Below are 18274 nucleotides of genomic sequence, written 5' to 3'. Positions count from 1 at the left end.
ACATGCCTATACATATACCGTATGTTATGTAAATAAGACCAGAGCTCCTCTCTGGGCAGAGATTTTAGTATTATAATGAGGTAAAGGTAATTGATGGTCATTCCAGGGGTCAGGCCACTGGAGTCAGGGGTTTAGCTCAAAAGGTCTGGGTGGTCTGGTCCACAGGTGTTATCAAGGCCTTTGGCATCACCTGAAGTGTGGTTTCAGGTTTCATTTGCCTGAGGTAAGAGGAAAACTGGAAAGAAGAGTTTAAGGAAAAACGTTAAGACAAAGGTTGGTGAGTGACAAGCAGGTGGGCAGTAAGGTCAGGTCTTGGGGTCTAGCCAGTGACAGGAAGAGTTATGGAAATGGATGGTGGAGATGGCTGCACAAAACTGTGGATGTGATGCCACTGTACACGTAGAAAAGGTTAGAATGGGAAATTTTATGTGTATTTTACCAGCATTTTTAAAAAATGGGGAAAATGCCTACATTCCTATTTCCTTATAATACCACTAGGGAGAGGTCAAGTGGCTGTCGGGTATCCACATTTATGTTTCTGAATTACCACTCACTCTGTGACCTTGGGCAAGCAACTTAGCCTCTCTGCACGCCAGCTTCCTCATCCACAAAATACCTACTTGAAAGTGTGAGGTGAGATGAGATGAGTTTGCATGTGTAAAGCACTTAGTCTAGCGGAGTAAACACTATATATTCGCTGTTGTTGTTACTATCACCGCCACTAAATCTATTCTCCGTAATCCAAATAAAATTATATCCTACCAAGGAGAAACCATTTGCATTTCATTCTCTGAAAGATGATGGATGGCCCGGCCCCAGGTTCAACATCTGATCAAACAATAACTGAATATTCCCTTCCTCAGCCAGAGCGCACTCATGGGAACTGTGTCCTTTGGGCAGCAAGAGAAGTAAGATACTTCGCCCAACTGCATTAATTCAGCAAACATTAACCGTGTACCTAGTCTGGAGCCAAGCATCATGCCAGATGCTGATTTTATTTGCTTATGGTCAGCACCTGCCACTGCCATCTCTGGTACCCAAGTCCTTGTTTCCTTACTGAACTGTGCTGATCATCTTAAAGAAATGTTCTATAAAAGCATTTCCCAGGATGAAATTAACAAGAATACAAGAGGGCACCCTCAACCCTCCATTTCTATTTTCCTCCCTATAGTTGTATTAACAATAATTTTTAAAAAAATGAACTCTCCATTTCTTTCAAATTTAATAAAGCCAATTGTTCCAAAATAAGTTTTTGCCCAAAACCTGTCAAGAGGGAGACTTCAGGGAGACTTGGCAAAACGACGGAGCAGACCCTCCCCAGCCTTCCCTGGGCAGGCACATGAGCAGAGGCAAGAAGGTTGCTAGTGCTGCACCCGGAGACCCTGGAACCGGGTAGAAGGGCACACATGTGTACAGAGCATACTCAAAAGCTACCCTCCTCTCAAACTTCCAGCCGGGCACCAGCAGCAAACACTTCTCAAAACTTAACATTGACAGAGGGCCAGATAAGATTTAGCCACTTGTTAAAGTGATAGGATGATGAAGTGATATGATGATTAATTATTATTTTATGAAGTCACAGCATGTGTTCAGGCAGCACAAAGGTAAAAAAACAAAACCAAAACCAAAAAGCACTGCTTTGGGAGTCAGACCTGGGCTTGAGCTGCAGGACTATTTCATAGCTGTGTGACTCTTGGCAAAGATTAACTTCCCTAAGTTTCATTTCCTTATCTATAGTATATGGCTTAAAATTCCTGCCTTTGAGGGTCTTTGTGGAGATTAAAGGAAATGATTCACACCACACGCCTAGCTCATGTCTGACACAATAGAAAGCCAACAGGATGGATGCTCTGCCCACCCTTCATTTTCAGGAAGGAAAAGTGTCCCAAGGAACTCAACTCTTGATTTAGAGGAGTAATGAGAATGGATCCCAGGCAAATATTCCCCCTATTTTTTCTAAGAGCCTAGTTCTGATAACTGATAATTTTGGGACTCTGACAGTACTTGAGATGTTATTTTAAAAAATTCAACAAAATCTTCTCCAATAGCTCTTTCTCACCCAGATTTTAGAGTGGGCAATCAAGAAACTTTCAGCTTTATTCTGCAGAGCACCATATACATTCACAAGACCATGTACATATTGGTCTTATGAACTGGGCTCCTCTTATGTAAAAACCAATAACCTCTCTGAGTGTTTCATATCTCTGAAGTCTTGGCTTTAAAGAGAAAAAAAAGTATTGGCTCTGCATCTGTGGCATTTTATTAGGAGTTAGTTGTACAGTTAGGTAGTCAGGGTCAGAGTCCCCACTGAGAAAATATGGAGTCAGGACAGCTAAGATAAAACAGCACTGATCCTGTTTTGCAGCTTAGACAGGACCACACTGACATTCTGCTTTGCAGCCTTTGCAGAAATGACTTCTGCAAAACGTCCTAAAATAAGACAATTAACCGTAAAAGCATTTGTCAATATCTTGGGCAAGGGGCAGGTAAGACCTAAGCCCCCAGATGTCAGCAAAAAAAGACCATCAGCACATGGACATTAACTCAATAGGTAGACAGATACATGACCAAAGCCCTGATTGACATGACTCAGCACATCCTGATTGCTTAAGGAAGTTCTGCAAAAGAGCTCATAAAAACCCCTAAACTTAGAAACTCCGGGGGCAACACACTGGGGCCTCCCTCCCTCTCTGGGAGCTTTATACTCTTGTTCAATAAACTTTGCTTTGCTGCCCACCACTCTTTGTCTGGTCTACCTCTTCATTCTTTGAAGCGGCACGACCAAGAACCACAGACACTAAGCGGACAAAAATCCTGGAACAATTTCATGGTGTGTTGAGGGGATCCCCAAGAGCAGCCCCAGGTTTTAATGCTTTACTAAGAGGACTCATAAGGCAGCATATAGCCATACAGCTATGATTTGTTACACTGAAAGAGTACAAAACATAATCAGCAAAGAAAAAATGTAGATGGGGTGAAGTCTGGGGAAAACCAAGCATAAGCTTCAAAAAGTCCTCTCCCAGAAGAGTCACCCTGGATACACAAGTTCTGAGAACATGTGTGAAATGTTACCAACCAGGGATCTCATTAGACATTCAGTGCCCAGGATTTTTATTGGAACTGGTCAGGTAGACACTCCCTGCCTGGCATGTAACCAAATTCCAGACTCCCAGAAGGAAAGCAGGTGCTCAGCTTCAACTGCACTGTTTGCACAAACCATTTAGGTAGAGTGAGCTACCATTTAGAGTGGTGTGAACCCTTCTCAAATCCAAGTTCCCAGACACCAGTAAAGGATCAAGCTTGCAAGCAGGCCTAAGGATAAACAGTCTCAGACCTGCTGTGTGAATTCTTTCCTGCACACAGGGGAACAAAAATCCAAATATCTAATTAATACCCGCCCACTGACCACTAAATTCTCAGAGCCAGTTGATGTATTGAAATCCTTAAAAAAACCATAGTGAACATAATTCAGTGCTTCAAAATATATTCATTCAGCATATTTGTATGGTGACAGCCTGCTGTGCCCCAGGCATTAAAGAAATGACAAGGCCCTTAGTCCCCTTCCTTTAAGAACTTTCAGACCAATAGGAAAGATAAGTACGTAAAGAGTGATAGCAGAAGTTGGCATGGGATGATGGCCATAAAAGAGGTATAAACTTGGCCAGGTAGGGCAGGGAGAGGAAACTTCCTGCTGTGATGAACCAGGAAGTTCTGGTAAGAATTGCCATAGAGCTGCAGTTTTTAGGACAGGTAGGATTTGGGAGTAAGTGACAGGCTAGGAAGAGTCCAACGAGGGGAATAAAAGTATCACTCCAGGCACAGGAAGCTATGTGAACAAAGTACAGAGGCCCCTAGAGGGAAAGGGGGATATGATTAGACTAGAAGACAGGGTTCATAGAAAGAGGTAATAGAAGATAAGACTTAAAAACAGAGGCTGGAGGGCCCTGGGTGGCTCAGTTAAGCGTCGGACTCGGTTTTGGCTCAGGTCATTATCACAGCGTCGTGAGATCAAGCCTCATCAGGTTCCACAATGGGTGGGGAGTCTGCTTAAGATTCTCCCTCTCCCAGGCGCCTGGGTGGCATCTGCCTTTGACTCAAGCCATGATATCAGGGTCCTGGGACTGAGCCCCGAATCAGGCTCCTTGCTCAGCAGGGAGTCTGCTTTTCCTTCTGTCTTTCCCCCCACTTGTGTTCTCTCTCTCTCAAATAAATAAATAAGTAAAATCTTAAAAAATACTCTCCCTCTCCTTCTGCCCCTCCCCCTGCTCACGTGCTCTCTTGCTCTCTCTCAAAATAAAAATCTTAAAAAATTAAAAATAAATAAAAAATAGAAACAGAGGCTAGTATCAGATCAGTGAAGGTCTCAGATGTCAGACTGAGATTGTCCTTTATGTGGTAGGTAATGGGGAGCACATGTGTGTGTCTGTGTGTGTGTTTTTACTTTTTTAATCGTGCTACTTTAGCATGATTAGTGACTATAAGCCAAAGGGCCAAGACTTTCTCAGTAAACTTAACAACAGTCAAAGAAGGCTGGAAGTAGCAGAGGAGGTGAAATATAAATATTATTTGGGAAGAACACTGGGAAGGAAGCAGTAACAACGTGCCTCAGGAAATGCATGAATCAAACAAGACTCAAAGTTCTTAAACAGAGTTAATTTGTGCAGCAACCCAAGAATGCTGAGAAAGACAGGCAGGTTAAAGGTAAAAACTAATAGCATGGCAGAAAATTCAGAAGACATGGCTAGAACTCCAATGGAGAGAAGGAATCAGTGCTCAGGAGAGAGGCTGTGGCTGGAACCAGAAACATGGCAGTTGCCAACCTAGAGTCTCAACTGGGGGTGATTGAACTCACCAAGGGAAAGAATGCAATGAAAAAGCACAGAGAAGGGGCTCCCGGGTGGCTCAGTCAGTTAAGCAACTGCCTTCAGCTCAGGTCATGATCTCCATGTCCTGGGATCGAGCCCATCGGGCTCCCCGCTCAGCATGGAGCCTGCTTCTCCCTCTCTCTGCTTCTCCCCCTGCTTGTGCTCTCTCTCTCTTCCTCTCTCTGTCAAATAAATAAATAAAATCTCTAAAAAAACAAACAAAAAAAGTACAGAGAAGAAAGCAGATTACATTGTGCTTGTCAAGTAAAGAGAGAAAGAGCAGTCAGGCTGGAAAACAAACAGTAGTGTGTCACAAAGCTGGGGAAAGAATTCCAGGAAAGAGGGAGCTGTCCTAGACCTAGCCAAGCACCACAAGGAGCAGAGGCTGAGTGGGGCAGAGAAAGGGGCACTCACGAGACTGGGTAACGAGCATGTCACCAGTGACCCTTGCCAATCAAAGACAGAAAACTGTCCCACAGAAAACTGTGTGAGAGCCAAGGCCTCTTGTCACTCTGAAAAAGGTGAGATGAAGTTCTGGGGCTAGAGAAAGTAGTAGAAAGAGGACCCATCCTTCAAAAGAAGAGATGGTTGTAGAGACACGGTGTCTGAACAATAGTGGCATTGGCTGTTTGCCCCTTCAACATGGCTGCCTGCCCCTTCTCTTTCGGTGGGCAGAAATGAGATGTTCAGGGATAGTCAAAGGTGTTCCTCACAACCCAAAGGACAGGGATGATTGTGCAAAGCAGCCACTTCCTCAGCCAGCCACGGTGGACAATGGCAGAATGTAGGAGGAAATGAAATGCAGAACCACCCTGGCCCTTCCAAGGGGACACTGGTATGAGAATGGCAGAGCCTCCATTTTCAGTATCAGATGTATCAACAGAAAAAGCTCCCTGTGAGAGGCAGATGGTTCACTTTACTCCAGAATTCATCATTTGCAGGTCACTAAATGTTCCTTTTGAGGAAAAGTGGTCCTCTCCACTGTTAGAAGCTTACCTGTTGGGTATCCACCAGCAGGCACAATATTTTTCCCCAGACACACAGACCCATTGGTAACAGGCATTTTGGAGAAGCCAAAGACTATACAGGGAAAGTCCACAGCTATGCATTTCTTTTGCCTTGAGCCAAGAGAACTTGGCTCTTGAGCTTGACAAAGAGCACTATAAACACATACATACACACACACTGAGAAGTTCTCTTTAGACAGACTACGTCAGTTCAAATCCTGACTCTACCACTTATTAGCTTTATGATCTGAGACATCTCTTAATCTCTGTGTTTTCTCATCTATAAAATGGGCTTAACAATAGTACCTATCTCATAAAGTTGTGGTGAGGATTACATGAGCTAATTTGTGTGAGTGTTCAATAACTGTTAGCTATTACTACCTCTTTTGAGTCTCACTATAATTTCATGAAGTAAAGCTAGGTAATCATTAACAACTCCTATTACTAATAAGGACACTGAGGCTCAGAGAGGAAATACTTGCCTAATTTTCACACAGAACAGGACACAAGGCAGGATCTTAAAATAGCCCAGTCTCCTCAACAAGCTGCACAAAGCTCTCCACGATCGGCTGACTGCCTACCTCTCTAGCCTCAGGTCCTTCCAGTCTTGCTTTGAACATAAAATTGTGCCCACCACACAATTTCCTGCCCTTAACTTTCTGATCCCTATTCATCCATCAATCTCCTCTCAAGTGCTGCCTCTTCCAGGAAGCTCTTGGCACTTGATCCCCCTTCCCCTCATGACCCCAACTCCTTCCTCTCTGCTTACATCTATTAACATCACATTGCATGGTAATCACAGAGGTCTGTCTTCCCCGCTGATTTCTGAGCCTAAAACAATTTCTGGCACATAATAAACACTCAGCAAGTGTTTGTCCAATGAACTCTTGCCTCCAAATTTGATATTCTTCCCACTAGTGCACACTTCCCCTTTTATCAACAAACGTTCACTAGTAGTAGTCTAAAAAGAGGAGAAACAAAAATCAACCAATCATACTGTATTTAAATATTAAAACTAACACTTGGTCATCATAACTAGAAATAATGAAACACACAAATACACCAAAGACCTGACCCCTCCCTTGTGCCTTTGGTCTCAAAGGAAAGAGACCAAACCCACATCTATCAAGGACTCTGACTAGGCTCCATTAACTCATTGAGAAGGACCTGCACTTGCCCTAAGAAGAAGACAGGTTCAAAGATCTCATACCCTAACACTACCAGCAGAGATGTCTTCAGGAGTGTTGGGTTACCTATTGCTCCCTGCGTACCACATGTCAGCCCAAGACTTGCTTTCAGTTCTTGACTGCTCAGAGAGTGATCCTGGGGAAAGCTTATCAGAGAAGGAAAAAGCAAGCACATCCACTCCATCCTCGCTTCCTCACACACCAAGCAAACCCTGGCGCTCAGCTCCATGGTAGGGTCACACGTGTCCCCGCAGAATCTGGCAGCTAGAGCCACATCTCCCCACACCCTTGGTTCCTAGCCACCACCCAGATCATGGGGGAAGCAAGTGTCTTCTCTACATCTACGCATCTCTAGTAACAAGGTGAATCTCCCCAGTGGCTCTCCCCAAGGAACTCCAGGTATAGATCAATTTTCCCTCTGGTCTGGATAAAGCAGACAACACTCAGGAAAACATAAACACAGTCCTAGAAACACACAAACACAGTTGTGTGTACTTGTGTTTGACCTTGACTACTGAAGGAGAAAGGCCACCCAGTTTCTTGCAATTTGTCCATAAATGATTGTTTTCTGGCCCAAGCCTCCCTGCTTGTCCCCTGAGGAAATTCAGGGACTGATAACCACAGCAGCACATGCAGAGCACAAGACATTCAAGAAATCACTACCCAAATTCAGCATGCACTGAATCTTAAACTCAATTCTGGAGATTTGAAAAAAAAGTCTTAATATCTTTCTGGATCTAAGCCTCAATCACTTGCCAAAAGCATCCCTGGTCCTTTACTGAAAAATGGTTACTTAGCTCCAAAGCAGAGCATATTTATCCTCTTGGAATAATATGGCTCCAAGTGGTCCAGTCCATAAATTAGGATATGGAGTCATTATTTTCCTATACATACGTTCCTTCTTGTAGAAGTCTTGAATTAAACAGCAGCCCCATCTCTACAAGAACCTTTTACAAAAAGCTTTAAAATATATTACTTTATCTGGATCCATAAGTCCAAAGAATTGTGCCTTCAATCAAATCCATCTTCCATAACTTGGGCAGTGTTTTTGTTTGTTTGTTTTTAAAGGTTTCATTTATTTATGTGAGAGAGAGAGAGAATGAGAGAGAGAGACAGTGAGCATGAGAATGAGAGAGAGAGAGAGCGAAGCGGCAGGGGGTGGGGTTCAGAGGGAGAAGCAGACTCTCCACTGAGCAGGAAGCCTGATGTGGGACTCCATCCTGGGACTCAAGGATCATGACCTGAGCCGAAGGCAGTCACTTAACCAACTGAGCCACCCAGGTGCCCTAACTTGGACAGTGTTAATCATTTCCATAATTTAGGCTGTTTGTCCTAAAGAGAAATCCAGTTATCTCACTCACACGATTGAGATACTTCCATTAGTTCCTTGCAGTCTCCAAGGCAAAGGGCAAGTTTTTGACCTGGTTTCACCATTGGGCTTCAGCCCAACACATGAGCAGTCCCTCCAGCCACAACTTCTCGGCCCTACATGCCAACACCATGGTCTCTCCCCTGGTATCCCATGCCCTTCCTGCCTCTGTGCCACTAAACACCAAAGTCCTTGAACCTGTCCTTTCTACCCCATCCCCTCCTCAATCTAGCAAACTCCTCCTGGGCCACGGTTCCACCTCATTTGTCACCCTCCAATGTTCCCAGGCAGTGTTCTCTACAATCTCACAACGAGATGTATTTCCACTAGAACATTTACATTGAACTATAAGAACTCTTTACCATTGTCGCCCTTATCATGGGCATTTTCTTGTTCTTTTTTTAATCCCTAGAATCTGTTGTCACCCTAATGATTAGATAAAAACCTTATAAAAGAGTGGGGCAACTATCATCAGCCCCTGTTTTCTCTAGGTAGAAATGGAAGCACCTGTAAAATTAAGAGATTTGAAGAAGTACAGTTGAATAATGGCAAAGCTTGTACAATGGGATCTCTCAAGAGCCAACAGAGGCATCAAGGAGGAAGAGAAGAGAGAGGGAAGAGAACGGACACGGAACAGCGACCCTGTGCAAGACACAATGTTAGACCTTTTAATATATCCATTATCTAATTGATTCCTTAGAGCCACTTTGTAGAGATGGAAGACAGATGCAATTTTTTCAGAAAAGAAAACTCAGATTCAGAGGGGTTACTTGTTCAATTACACAATTAATAAATGGATCCGAGGTTTAAATTCAATACTGTCTGACTGCAAAGCCAAGTTGATTCCAAGACAGTGGCCTCTATAGGGAACATGCACTTCCAGACTCACACTTGCCCATGGACACAATCCAGAAACACTTTCCTTGCTATAGCCCCTCCCCTATCACCATGCTGGCCACTGTGCTTCCCAAGATTCTGGCTTCTGACTTTCCACCTATGACTGCACCTCATCCATCTGCTACTCACCTTCTAGCAACAACACAGGGATCATACCACCGCAGAAAGGTGGTATGATGCTATTTCAAAAACACCTACATGTGCATGCTGTCAGGGTTAAAAAGTGTCATATTTAAGTGGTCTGAGTAGGGTACCTGGTACAAAGAATTCTGTAATAAATCTCTACAACATGTACAATATGAAGACCAACTTTGTTTTTCCTTAAAAACAAATTCCTTCTCATCTATCAAATTATAATACCCCAAAATAAAATGTAATTGGGGTCTTCCAGAAATTAAGCATAAAGAAATAATTACTTGCCAGTTCTCTAGATCATATTTCACTTATTCTGGTCCCAGGCAATCCTGCTTCTTAATTGCCAAGTAGGCACCTGTCTCCTTAGGCTATGGTATGTTAGGAAAACCAGATTTTTCTCCTGAAAGACTTATATCAAGTCCATCATTACTGTTTCTATGGTAACAGAAATGTTCCAGGTTTCCTAGAACAGTCCCAGTTTCAAATATAATAATTGGTTATGAGCCTTATGCCAAGCAATATGCTTCAATACAGGATTCGGTAAATGTGGATATAACATCCTTCCTCTAAAGAATACCCAGAAAGAGGCAGTACTTGCAAGGGGACAGAGCACAGGTTTTGAGCCAAGGGAAGTAACTAGAATTCAAATGTTTATTTTGCCATTCACTAACTGTTGACCTTGGGCAATGTACTTAACTTCCCTGCTTCCATTTCCTCTTCGGTAAAATAGGTAATCTTCATCTAGTTCAGAGAACTGTCCTTCCAATTAGGTGAGCAGTGACCTGGCAAGGGACTGACACATAGTATGTACTCAATAGATAGTAAGCATTCTTTTTATCACCATGTTCTTGTTATTATTCATAACATCCCCAAAAGGAATGGAAAAGATAGAATTTCACTCTTCTAAGCAAAAGACCATAAATGATGTGATTTATCTGATGTAAACAGAGCAACTACCTTACTTCCTAAGACACAGCACTTCAGTTACTATATTACAGCCCAGGATTGATACTGAAATGGGGCGTTAAATTGCTGACTCATCACTTTGTAATTCAGTCTCACCCCCAGATATTTCCTGCAAGACTTAAACTTAATGACTGCTGTCTCTAGGTAATAAAATTTCCTGAATTTCATGCAACAAGTTCAATTTCAAGTATTATCTTGTATGGTCAAAACATTTGCCAAGCTATGAATCCTCATCCTGCATTTAGAACTGTTTTTAGCTTCTTCCTTCCACGAACAAGAGTGGAAAGCTATGAGGATGGGTGAATGTGACCTTCTCCTACTTTACAGACAATGAAAGTGACATTTTTGCTTGGACAGATTATCTTCTGATGATCCAAACCTTGGACTCTAGAGTCAGACTGCCTGGGTTCAAATCCCTGTTCCTCCTCTTATTAGCTATGTCATCTTGGGTAACTTATTTAACATCTGTGCCTTAATTTCATCATCATCAAAGGGGAAAAATAATAGTACTCAAAATAGTATCAATAATAGACTACTGTGAGGATTAAATAAATGGATGCAGGTACAGTGCTTAGAACAGTGCCTAGTACATAGTAACTGCTCAGATATGATCATCATTTACTTGCCTCATGGGGCTTAAAAAAGCAATCTGAAGCAACTAGATATAATGAAATATGTTATATTAGCAACAAAGGACATACCAGATCAGACAAAAATACTTTTGAAATAACTTTTGAGGAAGATGAATCCTACCTAAACAATTACTATCCCCAGGGGCTGTCCATGCAGTCGATCCATAGCATTTGCCCCTGAATGCCTGTGGTTTCAACTATTCACAAGGCATCTTGAATATATGTCACATAGAAACAGTAGTTACATCAAAAATGGCACCAGACAGGTATGAGGTAGTGAGTCCTTGGCTGATGAGTCTTTGGCCAACCACCCAGCAAAAGCATCTCAATCCGTTTTTACTGTTTCATTGATTAAATGTGACCTCATTTAATGCTCAGAGCGACTTTGTGAGGCAAGTATGATCATTCCCATTTTAGACACACAGGAGAAATGATATGCAATGGAGACACTTGCAGACTTCGGGTAGCAAATGTCTCAGGATGCACACCGTGAGCATGTGCCAAGACAGGAAATGTGAAACAACCCTAGAACCCACTCCAGCAAGAGTCAAAGAATTAAACTGAAAATGGAGACCCCTTACTCCTAAAACTCAAATGACTAGTCTAAAACAAGCAATGGTAAAGAATCTTCCCTAATAAATCTAACATTTCATAGTTCAGTCTTTCTCCCAGTGCAGATTGCTGGTGCAAGGGGTGGGAGTGGCTGAGGCATGGATCTGACTGAGCCACTTGGCTTGGCCTGGGATCCAGCCCCTGCCCTCAGCCTCGAAGCCCTATGTTTTAATCAGCTGACTCAGCCAGTGGCAGGAGAGCCCAGGCGCCTGTGGCCATGAGTAATGGTGGCACAAAACACATCTGTCTAATCAGAAGCTGATGGCAACAGTTCTGTCAAGATTTATGGTAAAACAATGCTTCTGCAAGGGAAAAAATAAATGTCTAGTCACTCAGATGTTAAGCAATGCCTGTCTTTCTCCCTCTGACTTGGAATGCAAATTTGTGGAACTGTTTCCTGGGTCTTATACTCCTACCCCTCAAGTATTTCTTGGTGCTTTTACAGAAAAAGAAGACTTATCTAGAAATAATAAACCAAATCCATTTCTACTAGTAGTGGCTGTGAAGTGTCTAGAAAGTATGGCATTAGGAAATGCTTTTATTTTGGCCTTTTAAAAAAATCTCTATTGTCATTATACAGAATACACAGGAAAGTGTTTTCATAGGGTGTAAGTACACATTTCACATATATAAAGACACCACTCCAACCACCTGGCAGTCACTGTATCATATTTCAGCAAAAATTTCATTTCAGAAGAATCATTCTTTCATTTGTTCATTTATTAATCCATTAAAAATACTAAGTTCCCATTGAGTATTAGGCAATGTAAATGCAGAATGAAACTAGATGGTCCAAGTCTGTAGGGGCTCAGTCTTTTCCCAAATTGGTCTTTTCATCTCCATCATATTCCAGCCACACCTGGTACTCTCTGTTCTCTCCTGTCTCTCTCCCTCCTTCCTCCCTGTATCTCCCTCTCCTTGAGCTCTGAGCCACTCAAGGGTGTGCTTCTCCCACATTCTGCAAAAGTCATGGCACAAGGCCAAGTACACACACAGCCCTATTGCTAGAAATAACCTGCTTTCACTATACACTTCTGTCAACCAACCTTCCCCAAAGTTACCAAAAGTAGTTCTCCCTCCCAAAAATCTAAGGAGGTTTTAGATTAATAGTAACAAATAGATGAGCAGAAACAATTCTCCTCTCAATGATCTATGGATTGTGTCTTCTGCATGAGGGTGTCAGCTGAGGAGACACTTAGAATATCATGAGGGACACCAAAAGCTGGAAGCAACAGTAAGTGGAAACATTTTCTCCACACCTGATTTATCTGGATGCGGTAATTCTCTATCAAAGTTCCATCTGGGCAGACATAGATGAAAAACTACCAGAATCATAGATTTTTAAGACTCGAAGGTACCTCCTCTGGTCCTAATCCCTCACTTTATAAAGAAACCAAGGCTCAAGGAGAAGATATGGCTAAGATTACACAGCTGGTCTTTGGAGCAGGAACAGAAGCTGAGAAACCTGCCTCCCAATGCTAGGGCCCTTCCGGAACTGCCAGGAGCTGAGAGCATGCATGCCTGGGAGCAGCCCTTGAGGCAGTGGCTCAAGGGCCAGTATTCAGCCATGCCCTTACAAGCGCCGTGTCTTTCCAGCTACTCTCACTGCTTCTTCCTTGTACACCTCTGCATTGCTTAAGGCAATTAGAGAAAGCCCTGGGATTCTAGGACTCTGTGCCAATGAACAGCTCCCTTGAATGGCAAGGCTGCTTTTATTCTGTGAAATGGGACTATTTCCTGTCCTTTTTTTCAGTTCAGAATTGTGATGAAGATCAACGAGATGCTAGCCATCAAGGAATCATATATTTCAAAGAAAACTTAGAGTAGGAATCCAATAGAGCATTTGCATTATAGTTAAGCCCTACTAAAATGTTAAGCCCATGAGTTAGATTCTAGCATTTTATAAAGACCTACAATACTTTTGATCTTTCTACATTTAAACATCTTTTTAAAAATAGCATACATACATGCATGCAATTCAAGTAACAATCTCACCTGACACTTGGTCCTCAAGAGTGACTCTGGTAGGGGAAGGTAGAATAGGTGTCATTATCTCCAATTTATGGAAGGGAAAACCAGTTCAGAGAAGCTACGTGTCTTGCCCAAAGTCACACAGGTAATAAAATGCAATGATCTTATCTAAGGCTCCTCCCTGTGCAATTTAGCTTTAGTTTTCTGCTCACATTTTGCACTTCAACAACACTGAAGAGCTACCTTTTCAGTTACATTTGAGGCATTTAAGACACATGAGTCATTTCACAAGAAACACAGCTTGATCCTGAACGCCAGCAACAGCTCCACACACAGCAGGCACTTCCCTCTGCTGGAAACTCCATGACACCAGGGAATTTATTATGGGGTGGGGTCGATTTTGGGGTTCACAAACAGGATTAACCTTTATGATGATCTTAATTATTTTTTATAAGTTCTTTTTTTTAAAAAAAAGATTTTATTTATTTGTCAGAGAGCGAGAGGGAGAGAGAAAGAACACAAGCAGGAGGAGCAAGAGGAGAGAGAGAAGCAGGCTGAGCAGGGATCCTGATGCGGGGCTCAATCCCAGGACCCTGGGATCATGATCTGAGCTGAAGGCAGATGCTTAACTTATTGAGCCACCCAGACACCAGAGATTTTTATTTTTTTAAAGTTATTTATTTTTTAGCAAGCTCTACACTCAACGTGGGGCTCAACCTCACAACCCCAAGATCAAGAGTCACATGCTCTTCTGACTGAGCCAGCCAGGGGCCTCATCATTTGTTCCCCCCTCCTTTTTTTTAACTTTACTCATATAGACACAGAGAAAAAGATTTAAAAGGCTAGCTCCCAAGTTTTGCCTTAGTTATTTCTGAGTATGGATGTATTCTTATTATTATTAATCTGTATTTTTTTTCTACAGTGAATATATATACAGCTCTGGTAATAAGAAAACAAATAATGATCTCTCTTGTCACTTGCATGTGTAATCTTAAAAGAGCTGAACTCACAGAAACAGGGACTAGAATGGTGGTTGCCAGAGACCAGGGAGTGGAGAAATGGGGAGATGTTCATCAAAGGGTACAAACTTCCAATTATAAGATGACTTAATTTCTGAGGATCTAATATACCACATGGTGACTATAGCTAACAGTGCTGTATTATATATTTGAAAGTTGCTAGAGAGTAATTCTTAAATGTTCTCACTACAAAAAAATAGTAGCAATATATACACGTATGAAATCATCATAGACTTATAAAATGTTATATTCCACTTATATCTTAATAAAACTGGTGGGGGGATCAAACAATAAAGATTTTTTTTATTTTTAAAACACATTCTTCATTCAGATAAATAGGAAAGGGGTTATCTCCACAAGGGGTTGGGAAGCTCTATTACTGTAAACTAAGTGCATTAAAAACGTAAATAGTACCCAAACCCCCAGACCAGAACCTTTGCCCTACTTCTCCATTTGATACTCTCAGCCCCCAAGAATTTAAAACAATATGCCAGGACACCAATTTTACACAAATATTTTGGGGGGAAAACTTGTTTTATATATTGAAACCAAGTTCAACATATGAAACCACATGAAAAAAAAATCACATAAATTCTTAAAACAATTTTCAGGCTTGCTGGGGTCAATACCCCAACCCCTAGAAGGGCTTGCCAGTTTCATTATTGGAGATTCTTCTATGGAGAAGTTTGAGAAGCCCTAAGGGAAACAGTACCATCTTATTTACCCCCCTTTTTGAGAGAGACTGTCACTTTTCCTGTTAGTTTTTAAAAAATCAATATTTTCTTCATCTACTATAACTTTAAAATTCTTTATAAAACAGGTGGCAGAAAACATATTAGCAGGCAAATCTGGAAGCCCACAGGGACATAGTTCACTCTACCTCCCTTGCCCAGAGGGGACAACGGCCTGGCCTGGCACCCTGGGTTCTGAGGATGGTGGGGCCGGGCTGCCCCATTTCGGCAGGATAGCAGACCACTCTGCCCAAGGTGCTAATTCATTCATTCCACAAATGTTTATTGGGCAAAGCCTGAGAAAGGCCTCTTAGGGGACAGTGGGATCATTCACAAGCCAACGGTCAGGTCCAGCGGATCAGATGTGGACAATCAATCTTTCATTAGACCTCAAACCACCTCTAGGATAAAGAAAACAGGGCTCCTGGCCCACTCACTCACTAGCAGCTGGGGAGAATCAGGCAGGCGTTCTGGAACAGGACTGCTGCTTGAGAGAGGCTAAAGCAGTCACTAATTCCCACCAGAATGACCGAAACTCCTGCACCATAAATGGTGTAACTCCTCTAAAAATGCTTTGAACAGTGTCTGGCACCTACTGAGAACTCAGTAATAATCATTCTTGCTGTTATGATTCCAGTTTGCCCTTACTCAAGCAGCACCAGAAAAGGTGGAAAGAACACAGGTTTTAGAATCACAGAGACTAGATTTGAATCCCAGCTATGTAGCTTACTAGCTATGTGACTAACGGAAGCAATCTTTCTGAGCCTCAGTTTCTCATTTGTAAAACGGGGTAAATGTCAGTATACCTTTCCTCATATGGCTTTGTGAGAACTAAAGACACATGATATGCAAAGAAGAATGTCTGGCCCATAAATGCTCAATAAACACAGTCAATATTGTCACTGCCCTGCCTCCTTCTCCATCACTCTTGACAGGTCCTGGCATCTGACTTCACCCAGACACCACAGTAAGGGGGCAGAAGGACTACAGGAGTAAAGGGAGAGGAGGGAGTACCTGGAGACCTTCCACAGTAAAACCCCCCCCCCCCATCAAAGTCCTCGACTCCGTTCAGTCATCCTCTGTTTGGCTGCTGGGGCCACCATTCCCTCCCTGGGAATGGCTGCCAAGAAGGGGCCAGGAAGCTGGACAGCAGTTTGAGTCCCTCCACCTTCCCATGTCTGTCTGTCTGAAGCCTACTGGGCTTCTTCTGCACATCCCTGCCAGGCTGTATGGGTCAGGAGGCTGAGAGTATGATCCACAGTCTGCTCTTATCCAGCTTCCATCTCAACCCAGAGCCCAAAAAGCTCTAGGGGCTGCTGGTCACAAACCAGCACTAAATGAAAATTAGCACTTTTCATTCAGACAGAAAATGGAGCCCCTCAAAGTCCAAGGGGATTTATAAAGTCAGGAGGGAGGAAAGGGAAGCGGAAGGAAACAGGATGGGTGGGGAGAGAGGCCCACTGCTGATGGAGCCCTATGTCCTGGTTGCTGAAGCAGTTGGTTTTCCATCCTGGAAGATGATAAATCCCATTCCTGTGATTTAGAACTCATGACAGGACGAGGTCTGGGTGTAGGAAAATAATTCCAAAACAAAAACTGCTTGTTTTCCAAGTAAAAATCATCAGCCCCCAACTCCCCCTTCCCAGCACCCCACCTGTAGATCGGTCCTAACGCCCTACTTTACTTCATCTGAGCCACCTGGGGGCAGTTACTCTGCGGTCAGGTCCCGCCAACAGCCAGCCCAAAGCCCAGGGTCAGTTCTCAAAAGCCCCGGGAAACGCGACAGCCCAGCAGAACCCCCGCCTACCGGGTACCTCGGCTTCCTGAAGACTGGGTTCCCTGGGCAGCGGAGCTGGCTCTTATAGGTGGGGATCTGAAGAAGGGAGCTTGCCGGATGCCAAAACACTGCTCGCGGTTTAGAACTCAGAACACGACAAAGCATCAGCCAACACCAACACCTCCCTCATTTAACAAAGACCCGGAGAGGGAAAGAAAGTTGCCCGAGATAACACATCGAGTGGGCAGAGAAATAGAGACTAGAACCCCGCTGCTGTGAGTCGCAGTGGGGAAGGGAGAGCGTCTCGCCTCCTCCCCGCGTCCTCGAGTCCGCAGACCCAGTAGGGTGGTGCAAACCCCGAAACCTTCGGCGCGGCGCGTTACCTTCCTCCGGACCCGGCTCGGGGAACCTTCTCTCCCCCAGAAAATGCACCCCGGGCTCCGCCCCGCACCCGTCCAGGTGTTGCCCCGCCGCTGTCAGCGCGGGGCTGCGGGGGCAGGCTCCTTCCTGCGGGGGGCGGGCAGGCGCGCAGGGGCGGCTCCCGGGAGCGCCGACCAATGGCGTGGCGCCCGTGCCCCGCCCCGCCCCGCCCCGCCCCCGGCGCGCGGGCACTCCAGCCGGCTCCCCTGCCCTTCTCGCACCTACCCTGCTCCCGTGCTGCTGCTTCTGTCCCCCTTGGCCCTCCCCGCCCGGCCTCCTCAAGTGCACCTTGCCCTCAAACAACTTTTCTACTGTGTACATAAAGAGTTCAGCAGTTATTTTTTGACCGCTGTGCGTTAGGAGTCCCCGAAGCCCTAAACGGTGGCGCGCAAAGAACCCCTCAGAGAGCGAGGTCAACCATCACACCGGAAAGCGGGTGGGATCAAGATGTTTTAACCGCCCTGGACGTATAAAATAGATAAAAATACTTCACAAGTTGTAAGATTAAATGTAGTGGTGCTTTAAAAGTAGCCAATAATACCTGGATTATATCAGGGCCAATTAAAAAATGTTAACCAATGATGGGGCCAGCTCAAGCAAACTTCTGGAAGAGGTAAACCTTAAGGCCTTCTCCTTTCTCCTCATCTCCCCCATTTGTGTTGTCCATCCAACTGAGGGTGGCCCAG

General features: G+C 43.8%; 1 protein-coding gene across 13 annotated transcripts in view; it reads right to left on the bottom strand.

Annotated features, from left to right (window-relative positions):
• SYTL2 (synaptotagmin like 2) overlaps positions 1–17679 on the bottom strand; it is a 120729-nt gene extending 103050 nt beyond the window's left edge. For 11 of the 13 annotated variants that reach the window (XM_027579748.2, XM_027579756.1, XM_027579763.1 and 8 more), the window contains exon 1: positions 17552–17679. The gene's annotated coding sequence lies outside the window, so the exon portion shown is untranslated. The other 2 variants (XM_027579751.2, XM_027579749.2) reach the window with 2 other exon arrangements.
• Between the last annotated feature and the right edge of the window lie 595 nt (positions 17680–18274).

This window comes from Zalophus californianus, chromosome 11, assembly GCF_009762305.2.
Source record: "Zalophus californianus isolate mZalCal1 chromosome 11, mZalCal1.pri.v2, whole genome shotgun sequence".
NCBI lineage: Eukaryota > Metazoa > Chordata > Mammalia > Carnivora > Otariidae > Zalophus > Zalophus californianus.
This window is presented reverse-complemented; position numbering and strand designations above follow the sequence as displayed.